Source organism: Haemaphysalis longicornis, unplaced genomic scaffold, assembly GCF_048455015.1.
Source record: "Haemaphysalis longicornis isolate Haplotype H1 unplaced genomic scaffold, Haemaphysalis longicornis Haplotype H1 scaffold_2, whole genome shotgun sequence".
NCBI classification, from domain to species: domain Eukaryota; kingdom Metazoa; phylum Arthropoda; class Arachnida; order Ixodida; family Ixodidae; genus Haemaphysalis; species Haemaphysalis longicornis.
In genome coordinates, this window is record NW_027526295.1 from 132,886,058 (window position 1) to 132,897,146 (window position 11,089).

An 11,089-nucleotide genomic window follows, 5' to 3' on the forward strand; every position below is an offset into this window, starting at 1 on the left:
AGCCGAAAGACTATAGTGCGCGCAAAGGGACTAAAGTGTGTGCGCGGCCCTTCTCCTTTCCCCTCTTTTTTGCGTGCTTTCTCTTTCATCCCTGCACACCTCTTCCCCAGTGTCGAGAAGCAATCCGGGCTCTAAGCCTGGATAACCTCTCGGACTTTCCGTTTGCTTTTCTCTCTCTCTCTCTCTCTCTCTCTCTCTCTCTCTCTCTCTCTCTGTCGCACGCGGGCTAGAATCGCTTTGAGTCGGAATGCTCAACTGAGAATCAGGCGGTTTTTATGTATTTACTGCCGGCGAACAAGCACGAAAACACAAAACACACCGGCACAACAACACAGCACGAAAACACATTTACCTACGAAATAAGTGTTTCGGCACCGCTCGTGCGGCAGATGGTCTATTTTCGCAGCTGAGGCAAACTCCGAAATGTTCGGGGCGGCTTTTCGTGCGAACGCCGCTTCTACAGCGAAGACCGGCCGGACCTGCGGCGGCCCGAACACAGGTAATTGGGCCGCCAATGCATGGGTCGCGAGATAGGTGAACGCCCTGGAATCAGGCTGAAATAAGTTCTCCAAAGTTAAAACACTGGTTATTTTAAAACAAGCGCATTTTTACAATAATAAAAACTACGAGTGCCGAGGAGGAGGAGGAGGAAAACTTTTATTCATATAAAATAAGAGCGCTGTGAGTGGAGTCCTCAGTCCAGGACCCCAGAAGAGCTTGCTGCCGCATTCGCCCTCTCGACGAGCCGAAGCTGACGATCAGGATCTGAGCTGGCAAGCTCTCGCTCCCACTGCTCTAAAGTTGGATTTTCTATTGTGTCTATATTCTTATTGTGTTGGCAAGCCCACACCATGTGATATAAGGTAGAGAGCTCTCCACAGTGAGGGCAAGTGGATGTATATATTGTGGGGAATATAGCGTGGAGCCTAGTAGGGTGCGGAAAAGTATTCGTCTGTAGCTGCCTAAGTGAGGTTTCTTGCTCTTTTGTGAGGGATTTATGGCCTGGCGGGTATATCTGTCGGGAAAGCCTATAATGTTGCGTAATATCTCTGTACGTGACTAACGGCTGGTTAACCCTCTGCTGATCTTCTTGTGGAGCCCGGCCGGCTAATTCTCGGGCACTCGTGTGAGCGACGAGGTTTCCACGAAGACTGGAGTGGGCAGGTGTCCAGACGATAGTCACATTTCTTCGAGGAGGGTTTTGCTGGAGGATTCGAAGGGCGGTTTTAGAAATTCTTCCATTTATATAATTCCTGCATGCTCCCTGTGAGTCTGAGATGACAGTCATGGCTTCAGTTTGAGTGATGGCAAGCGCAATGGCTGTTTCTTCTGCTTGCAGTGTATTGGTGCGTCTAAGTGACAGGCTCGTGAGTGTTCGCGCCGTGTCGGTGACTACTGCCGTCATAGCATGCTCTCGGGCGTAGTCTGCCGCGTCCGTGTACACCACCCTACTTTTTTGCCCATATTTCCTCTCTAAGTTTTCGGCTCTGGCTGTTCTTCGGCCTTCGTGGTGCTGAGGGTGCATGTTTCGAGGTAGAGGGGAAACTTTGATGTGTTCTCTGAGTTCTTCTGGAATATCTTTCATGGCAGGCCCCGAATTCACTACTGAATATCCGAGACGGCGCAAAAGGTGACGGCCAGTTGGAGTGGTGGCGAGTCGAAGCTGCTGAGCGGTCAGGTGGGCTTCTATGAGCTCGGCTATGGTGTTGTGAAGTCCAAGCCCAAGCAGTTTCTCGGTAGATGTGCTTATTGGTTGTCCGAGGGCTTGTTTGTAGGCCTTCCTGATTAGTGCGTCCAACTTATTGCGTTCAGAAGTTTTGAGTATGGCATATGGAGCAATGTAGACAATTCTGGATACAACGAAAGCTTGTACAAGGCGAATCGTGTCTTGTTCTTTCATTCCGTGCTTCTTGTTTGTGATACGGCGTAGCATGCGGGTGATTTGACTGATTGAAGAGTCGAGTTTGCGGATCACCAGAGAGTTAGAACAGTCTTCTTGAAAGATCATGCCTAATATTTTGATGGAGGGTGAGGGTTTGATGAGGACCCCATCTAATTCTATTTCTATGGTTGTCTTAGTGGCATTCTTGAGTCGAGATCTCTTCTGCACCAGTAGGAGTTCTGACTTCTCAGGGGCGCATTTGAGGCCACAGTTTGCTGCATAGGTTCGGACAACGTCTGCAGCCTGTTGTAATTTGTCTTGCATGTCGCCTTCTTAGCCTTCCCCTATCCAGATCGTAATATCGTCAGCATATATTCCGTGGTGCAGACCTGGAATTTGATCCAGTTGTCTTGGAAGGTTGATGAGGGCAATATTGAAGAGAAGCGGGGACAGCACCGCCCCCTGCGGAGTGCCCTTGCATCCAATCGTGATGGGTTGAGAGCTCACGTCCCCAACTTTGATGACTGCCACACGACCCGTTAAGAAGTCTCGAATGTATGCGTACATTCGTTCCCCGCAATTAAGGTTATTAAGGTTTTGGAGGATGACTTCGTGCTTGACGTTATCGAACGCCCCCTTTAGGTCGAGGGCCAAAATAGCCTTCGGTGTGAGTTTGTTGGCTTTGCTCAGAACATCTTCTTTAATTTGCAGGAGAATGTCTTGAGTTGAATGATGTGGCCGGAAACCGAACATTGTGTGTGGCATGCGTTGGGATTCTTCAAGGTAGCCCTGTAGTCTGTTAAGAGCTACATGCTCCATGAGCTTTCCAATACATGAAGTAAGAGAAATCGGTCTCAGATTTTCTATGCTTGGGTCTTTGCCCGGCTTTGGGATAAGCCTGACTTCGGCTTCTTTCCATGTTGAGGGTATGGCCCCTCTCTCCCAACAATCGTTCATGTATCCCGTGAGTGCACAGATTGAGTTGTCATCAAGATTTGACAGAGCTCTGTTGGTGATTCGGTCCATTCCTGGCGATATGTTCTTCCGGATTTTTGCAAGGGCTGCCCTAACCTCTGCCTCGGTGATTGGGCGATCGAGGTGAGCGTTTGGGGAACCATTGTATGGAGGCGGGTGGAAAGGGGGTGAACTGGGTATGTAGCGGGATTGGAGAGCACGAAGCAAATCGTCTGTGGTTCCCGGAAATTGATGAATAATTGTCTGCATGGTTTTACTAGTTTCTCCTTTGCTTTTTGTCGGGTCGATGAGGTATCGGAGGAGACTCCAGGTTTTGGATGTGCTTAGAGTGCCTCGGAGCTCATCACATTTTCCAAGCCAGTTCTGCTGGCAGAGCTTCGTTGCGTGGGCCTCTGCCTCCGCCGTCAGTTTTGCAATTCGGAGCTTAAGCTTCCGGTTGTGTTTTTGTCTCCTCCATCGCCTAGTGAGGCTGTGCCGAGCTTCCAACAAGTGAAAGAGATGGCTGTCTATAGCTGGGGTCTGGGTTGTGGTTTGGAGGACTCTGGTGTGATTCTTAATGTCTTCTCGCAATTTCTGTGCCCAATTTTCGATGTCTATGATGGGGTCCTTAGGAGTTTGTTGCCGGCTTTCCCATAAATTATGCCAATCTGTGATTCGAGCTTCACTGAGATGCCTTCGGTAGAGGGATCCCTGAAGCTCAGTCTCAATTATCATCTGGTCACTCCCAAGGTTTTCCTCCAGATTGTGCCAGGAGTTGTGGGCGGCGTTTTTAGCGAGAGTGAGGTCGGGACAAGTATCCCGCGAGACGCTGTTCCCCACTCTTGTGGGTTCGGCGGGATTAGTGAGTAGCGTCAGGTTCTCTTCATCCATACATTCTGCGACTTCCTTGCCTCGCTTATTAAAGTAGGAGTACCCCCAGGCAGGATGAGCTGCATTAAGGTCTCCTATTATAAGGAGGGGGCTTGTGCCCGCTTTCATAATCACCTGGTGGAAGAGAGATGCGAGACCAGCTCTTTTATTCTTTGGGCGACAGTAAACATTGAGAACGAAAGTGCTGCGCTCTTTGCCGGGTTTCTGGGTGATTAGTTCCGTAAACGTGTGATCGTGCTCGCTTGCAGTGAGAATGTGTTGGACGGCTATAATGTCCTTTCTGACGAGGGTGCAGACATCTCGACCTTCTTGCGTGGTGTGCGTAATGTAGCCAGGAAGCTTTGCAGTGGCGTTAGTTTCCTGCAGGGCAATAATATCTGGGGGGTGATCAACGGAGCCAATGTATTGATGCAGAAGTCCTTGCTTTTGCTTGTATCCTCTACAATTCCACTGCCAGATGCGGAGGGTGTGGGGGTTGGTTGTTCTGGGGCTAGCCATTGTTGACGGTGGACAGTTCTATCTGGGTTGCGTCGGTGGATCCGGGGCGTTGATAAGGTTTTTCTTTTCGGGCCAGACGACCAAGGATTGATGGCTGTTGGGCTTCGAGCTTATCTAAACGAGCGTGTATCTACTTAACGGTTTGTTGATGCTGAGTAGATAGCTCACTTATTTGTGCCGACAGGCTGTGATATTCTTCACTCATACGATTGGCAACTTGGTCGAATGCTTGTAGCAGCTCAGCTATAGTCCCGGACTGTGCCATGTCTGGTGCGCTCGAAGGGGGGGAGGAAGCGTCTGATTTCGGGGCAGATTCTATCTTACGTTTTTTGTCGCTGGGCGGAGTGTTTGGTTTAGCCGTGGCGAGAGGTTGCTGTTGTGTTATTAAGCATTTAAGAGTGTGTAGCTCAGCGCGTAATGCTTTAATTTCCTGTTGTAGCTTTGAACAATCACTACAGGGTGTTTCAGGGTGGCGAGCAGTGGGAGTGAGAAGACTGGCCCAGCTCACCTGATTGGTGTTGTCTCCCGCGTTGTTTTCCAAGTGGTTGGCCCGATCAACAGGTGCCTTGGATTTCGAACGGCTCCGATTATTGCCGCTGCGGAGACCCGGGAATGACTGGGACCTGGACCTGGCCTGGTATCTTGCTTCGTTGCCCCTGGACTTGCTTCTGGATCTTCGGGTGATGTCTTCCTGTCGTGGGGTGTGTTCGCTCTCCCATTTCTTCTTCCTGAGTATATAGGGCTCCTTGAATCGTTGTTTGCACTCCTTGTCAGCCGTTAGGTGACTGCCTTGGCAGAGAGCACAGGTGGGGTTGCACAAGTGTCCTTGCTCAGGATTGTGCACTCCACATTTGTCGCAAGCCTCCACAGTAGGGGTTGGGCACACATCCGCGCGGTGTCCGAGTTTGTGGCACGTGAAGCAGTACGGGACCGTCTTCCTGTAGATGTAGCAGCGGGTTTCGACACCCTTGTAGTAAACGTAGAATGGTACTTTGGAGCCCAGTATTGTAACGACGACGGAGTTGGTCTTTCCGAGTCTTCTGCACGCCACGAATTCATATCCTGGTAGCCAGAGGTCTCCTAGGATGTCTTCCGGGGTGCAATGATCTGGTACGTCGTGTATGACCCCCTTGCAGGAGTCATGCAGGTAGAGTCCGTAGAGGCTTACGCCGTATGTTTTGTCTTGAATCTTGAGCTGGGTAACTGTACTGAGTACCCGTGCTACTTGCTCGTGCGGTGTGCTGACGGTCATGATGTTCTGATCGTGATCAATACGAACACGCATGTGGGCCTGCTTCCACGTGAGTCTTGCTGCCGAGAGAAGGCTGTCGGAGAGCGTAGCTGCATGTTGTTTTCTTAAGTCAAGGCCGTCTTTGGGGCGGATGACCATCTTGAAGTCGTTCTTGGGGAGTGGCGGTGGTTTTGGGGGCGTGATTTGTTTAGTTATCTTGCTTTTTTCTATCTCGGGAACGAGGCTGTCTGCTACTCCATCTCCGGTCAGTTTCTTGGCCCTCTTCTTCGTATATTTACTGACGACGTCGATCCAATCTTCTTGGGTGTCCGCTGCGCTTGAGTTTTCAGCCTCATCTTCGATATCCATGCCGTTGTCTCGTGTCAGGTGTGCCGCGTCATCGTTTGAAGGCGTCTCCTCTACCACCGCTGGCGGCGACATCGCGTAGCCGCGCCGGTGTCAATCTTGTTCCAAGTAGGCTTAGCGTGCGACCGCCGCTTCGGAACTTCCAATGGCGATAAAATCGTAAAATAAGACGACGACGGCCAACGCAAGCAGTCAATCTCAGCATGGGCTCCGCAGGTTTCGTTCCAACGAAAGGAAAATAACCATTTCTTCGACGAAAGAAGCTCAGGACCAGATCGCGGAACTTACAAGGAACACGGGGATACCACATTTGCCACCGTGAGTCAATATTTTACGAGTGCCGAGTCTTTTACAAAAATTTTTGAATAAGTCCTCGTCCCTCTGTATTTGGCAGCAAATGGTGGATGTACTCAGCAAACCCCATTGACTTCACGTCTGCTTTATGTCTGAACGCGCCGTTTGATTTCGTAGAGCACCTGTTTTCAGGGACTAAAGTTCTCGAACACAGTGCAACTTGTAAACAAGCCACCGCGTAATAGGCATTTTTCTGGTAAAAGCCACCCGCCGCGGTGGCTCAGTGGCTAAGGCGTTGCGCTGCTGAGCACGAGGTCGCGGGTTCGATTCCCGGCCGCGGCGGCCGCTTTTCTGATGGAGGCGGAAAGCAAAAACGCCCGTGTGTACGAGATTTCCGCGCACGTTAAAGATCCCCAGGTGGTCGAAATTAATCCGGAGCCCTCCACTACGGCGCGCCTCATCGCCTGCGTTGCGTCGGCGCGTTAAACCCTACAATCAGATCAGATCTGGTAAAAGCAGCCACGTTTCAGACCTACGCAATCCAGTTTGACATCTACCCATAATTCCGATCGAAGCGCAAACACCCTCTCGGAGTTTGCGTTCACTCTAGCGCAGATTCCTCTCTCGGTATTCTTTTACGAAACTCCATGGTGCCCCCAAAATGGGTCTACCACCAGATTCCCTTTTTAAACTTCGAAGCCAATTCCTCGCCTAACTGTGCGCGATGAGTGGGCGAAAGGGAAGGGGAGGTTCTCACTACTGGATTTGCGTTTTGCTTGAATGAAATCGCATTCATTTTGGTAGATGGTGGTGTGACTTCATGGATAAAGTGAAGGTTAGCAGCGGCTTAAGGCACATGGGAAATAGGCACCGTGCTGCTGGACTGCTGGCGCCACCACTCGGCGCTCCCCTCGTTAATGGAATGGTTCGTCGCATTGTAGTACCTCGAAAAACAAACTGCGTGCAAATTAACGGGGACAAAAACACATGAAGACGGCACAAGCGCAGACTCGCAACTAGTTTATTATTACACAATTCAAAGCTTTAAATGCCCAAGCGCCCAATCGCCACGCCCCCAATGCGTCACAGTTCCAGGCGCACCCAGCCGAAAATACAAAAAAAAACACAACAACAAAGCCACAAAACAAACTTCGAGGCGCACGAATGGCGAAAAATCAGCAAAGATAACCGCATCATACATGGATTAAGACCCCCCTCCCACCCCCAACACGCATGCCCCGAAGAGGCACCGAAATAGGGCTCAATGTGCATCTAAGCAAGGCGATAGAGGGATGACTGATGCAATCGGAACCAGTTTTTATGATGTGGCTGGCTTTTACGATTTCTCGCGTTTGCTGGTTCTTATGTCGGAAAAATTGGCGGAGGATGGCGGAGAAATTGTACTTCAAAAACTGGAAAACCTGTATACGCAATGCCTAATGACCGCAATGGTACCCGAATCTTGGAAGAACGCGAACATCATCCTAATCCATAAGAAAGGCGACATGAAGGACCTGAAAAATTACAGGCCGATCTGCTTACTGTCTGTCGTCTACAAGGTATTTACCAAGGTAATCGCTAACCGAATCTCTGCAACCTTAGATTTCAGTCAACCTAAAGAACAAGCAGGGTTCCGTAAAGGTTATTCAACAATGGACCATATTCACACGATCAATCAGGTGATAGAGAAGTGCGCTGAGTTACTGAACCCCTATATATAGCCTTCATAGATTATGAGAAAGCATTTGACTCGGTCGAAACCCTAGCAGTCATTCAGGCATTACGGAACCAGGGGATAGGTGAGCATTATGTAAGAATACTGGAGGATATCTATAACGGGTCTACAGCTACCATCATCCTCCATAGGCAGAGCAGTAAAATACCTATAAGGAAGGGTGTCAGACAAGGAGACACAATCTCTCCAATGTTATTCACAGCATGCTTACAAGAAGTATTCAGATCGTTGGATTGGGAACAGGTGGGAGTAAGTGTTAATGGAGAATACCTCAGTAACCTCAGATTTGCTGATGACGTTGCCTTGCTGAGTAACTCGGGGGACGAATTGCAAAGCATGCTTTCCGCACTGGGCGAACAGAGTAGAACCGTGGGCCTGAAAATTAATATGCAGAAAACTAAAGTAATGATCAATAACCTCGGGACAGCACAGCAGTTTTAGATAGATGGCGAGGCAGTGGAAGTGGTAAGCGAATATATCTACTTAGGCCAAGTTGTGACCCCAGATCCCAACCATAAGGCAGAAATAATTAGAAGGATCAGAATGGGGTGGGGTGCATATGGTAGACATTCTCAGATAATGAATAGCAGCCTACCATTGTCGCTGAAGAAGAAAGTGTATGACAGCTGCATCTTACCGGTACTCACCTACGGGGCAGAAACTTGGAGGCTCACTAAGAGGGTTCAACTTAAATTGAGAACGACTCAGCGGGCAATGGAGCGGAAAATGAAAGGTGTAACATTAAGGGACAAGAAGAGAGCGGCGTGGGTCAGGGAGCAAACTGGTGTTAAAGACATATTAGTAGAAATTAAGAAGAAGAAATGGACGTGGGCAGGGCATGTAATGCGAAGGCAAGATAACCGCTGGTCATTAAGGGTAACAGAGTGGATCCCTAGAGAAGGCAAGCGTTGCAGGGGGCGGCAGAAAGTTAGATGGGCAGATGAGATCAAGAAGTTTGCGGGGATAAATTGGTCACAGTTGGCACAGGACCGAGGTAATTGGAGAATAATGGCAGAGGCCTTTGCCCTGCAGTGGGCGTAGATAGGCTGGTGATGATGATGATGATGATGATGTCGGAAAAGGATGGCTGTGCGCTCAAACACAGGAACACAATCAGGTCTGCATGCGCGGCAATGAGAAGATAAGTGGCTCAGGTCACGTTTTTCATTTGAATAGTTATGTTCTTTAAGCCTGACATTCAAACACCGTCCCGCTTGGCCAATGTATACTTTGCCACAGGCAAGTGGTATCGAATAAACGACCCCCGTAGCACACGGTACGAACTTCTTTTGGTGATTAACGCCACATGTCTTCTGACGGTTTTTTGCCTTTTTATTAACTCTTGCACAGATATTCCCCAACTTGTTAGGAGCCGAAAACACTACGCTCACGTCATACCGTCCTGCCACTTTTTAGGGGCGAAGCTCCTAAAGCCATGGGTCTGTCCATCCCTTGTGTCTCGTGGTACGTGACCGCCGCATGCTTTCGGAGTTGTCGCAAAGTGGGCCGCGTTGCACGCGCAAGAACCGGCTGCAACTGGCAGCGCAAACTCGGCACCGGGAGCGCGAGCATGTCTGTGTTCGCCAACGGAGGCGCGAGGACACGTGCACTGCGAGGGGGAGATCATGCAAGAGATCACGCCACGAACGCAGGCAGTCGTTCTCGGAGATCGAACGAGACGCAAGGACCTTTGCTCGTTTCCTCTCGTCTTGTTCGGGCACAAGTTCGCCCTAAATAAAAGTTCTTTCTTTACCGTTGTGTCCCATCCTACGTGACAAATTGTGGTGGAGGTGCGGGGTAGTCCTCGATGGCGCGGGGTCTTTCACGAGGTCTGGGCCTGGGAGCATTGACTCCGAAAATAAAAGTTGATTTGTACAATGTACGCACACAGCCTTACGTCTTTCTTAATGATGTAATGGGCGAACTTTCACGGGAGAGTTACGGTTACCAATGATCTTCCCCTCTCGAGCTTCGCCCTACTTATCATCATTAATTCCGTGGATATGGCGTCATTTTTTTTTTTAGTCCGTGAGACATCTTATGAACGTAGGGCACCACGGCGAAGTGTTTGGGTTTTAGCGAGGGAATTAGCGAGAAACCACGCACAAGTACGCTGTGCTGACCGCCGCCGGCATTCGACGGCTGGACGGCTCGCCATGGGCGGCGCTGTCCGCTGAAGCGACGGTGGTGCCATACAACGGCCGCCTTCTTCTCCCTATGGAGTTGGGTCTGTGTTGCATACGACGAATTTCCTTTATTGCATTGCCCTTAATTATTTTCCTGAGTTGTGTTTTTTATTTGCTACTTCCACAGGGAATGGAAGATAAATGCTGATACGTTTGGATGCATTTAGCTCAAGGCAAAGTAAACCAATCAAAGTTAGGCGTTCGTACAGTGCTTGTAGCCACGCCAAACGTTCCAGGGAGTTCACTTGACCAACTCCGTTTGCAGTATAAAAATTCAGGGTTGATCCCGTCCCTACACTATTCGTTCTCATAGCCGATATATGGCGAAAGATTTTTGCTTCTGTCTCTTACACGAATTTGAAAATCGCTGTGATGACGAAAACCTACGTTCGAAAAAAAACTTCGAAAAAATTATAAAATAATATACGAAGCGCACTGAAATATTTAAAGGTGATAAAAAAGGTAGTGCGCTTCCTTGCTACAATGAATTGACACTTGCTAGGGTGTTTGAAAATCGGCTTTGCGGTGAAGCTTAGGCGCGTTTTTGAGCGATGCTCAACACATTTTTTACAGTTGTTAAATCATTTTCAGAGACAATTAGGCTGCCTAATTTGTTCATATTTTTGACGATAACTGCGGAAAAAAGATGTGGGAGCCGGGAAGCTGGTAGTTTTTCTGTGATAAAGACATAAAGTTTTAAAAAAGTTGGAAATTCCCAATGTTCAGACGGTTATTGCCCTCTTTGACGTTTTATGAAAAAATACAGGATTAAGCTCACTTAAAAGCGCGTATAAGGTTAATTTATTTCGGAAAGTGTAATTTAAATACTTTTCGATTTAAGGGAGAAAATAATTTTTATATTGAGCGCCCACCACGGCCCAAGGCAGTGGGCCGTAAGTCCACTTCACTGCAACGAGAGTTCCTGCGAAGCAGCGCAGAGGTGCGGCGGCAATCCAGGTCGTGCTAGTTTTGTGTTTTCATTCGGCTAGCTGCTTTAAAGGAGTTCGGGTGGCTTGTACTGGATTTCGGATGGGCTTCATCGGCAAATGGTC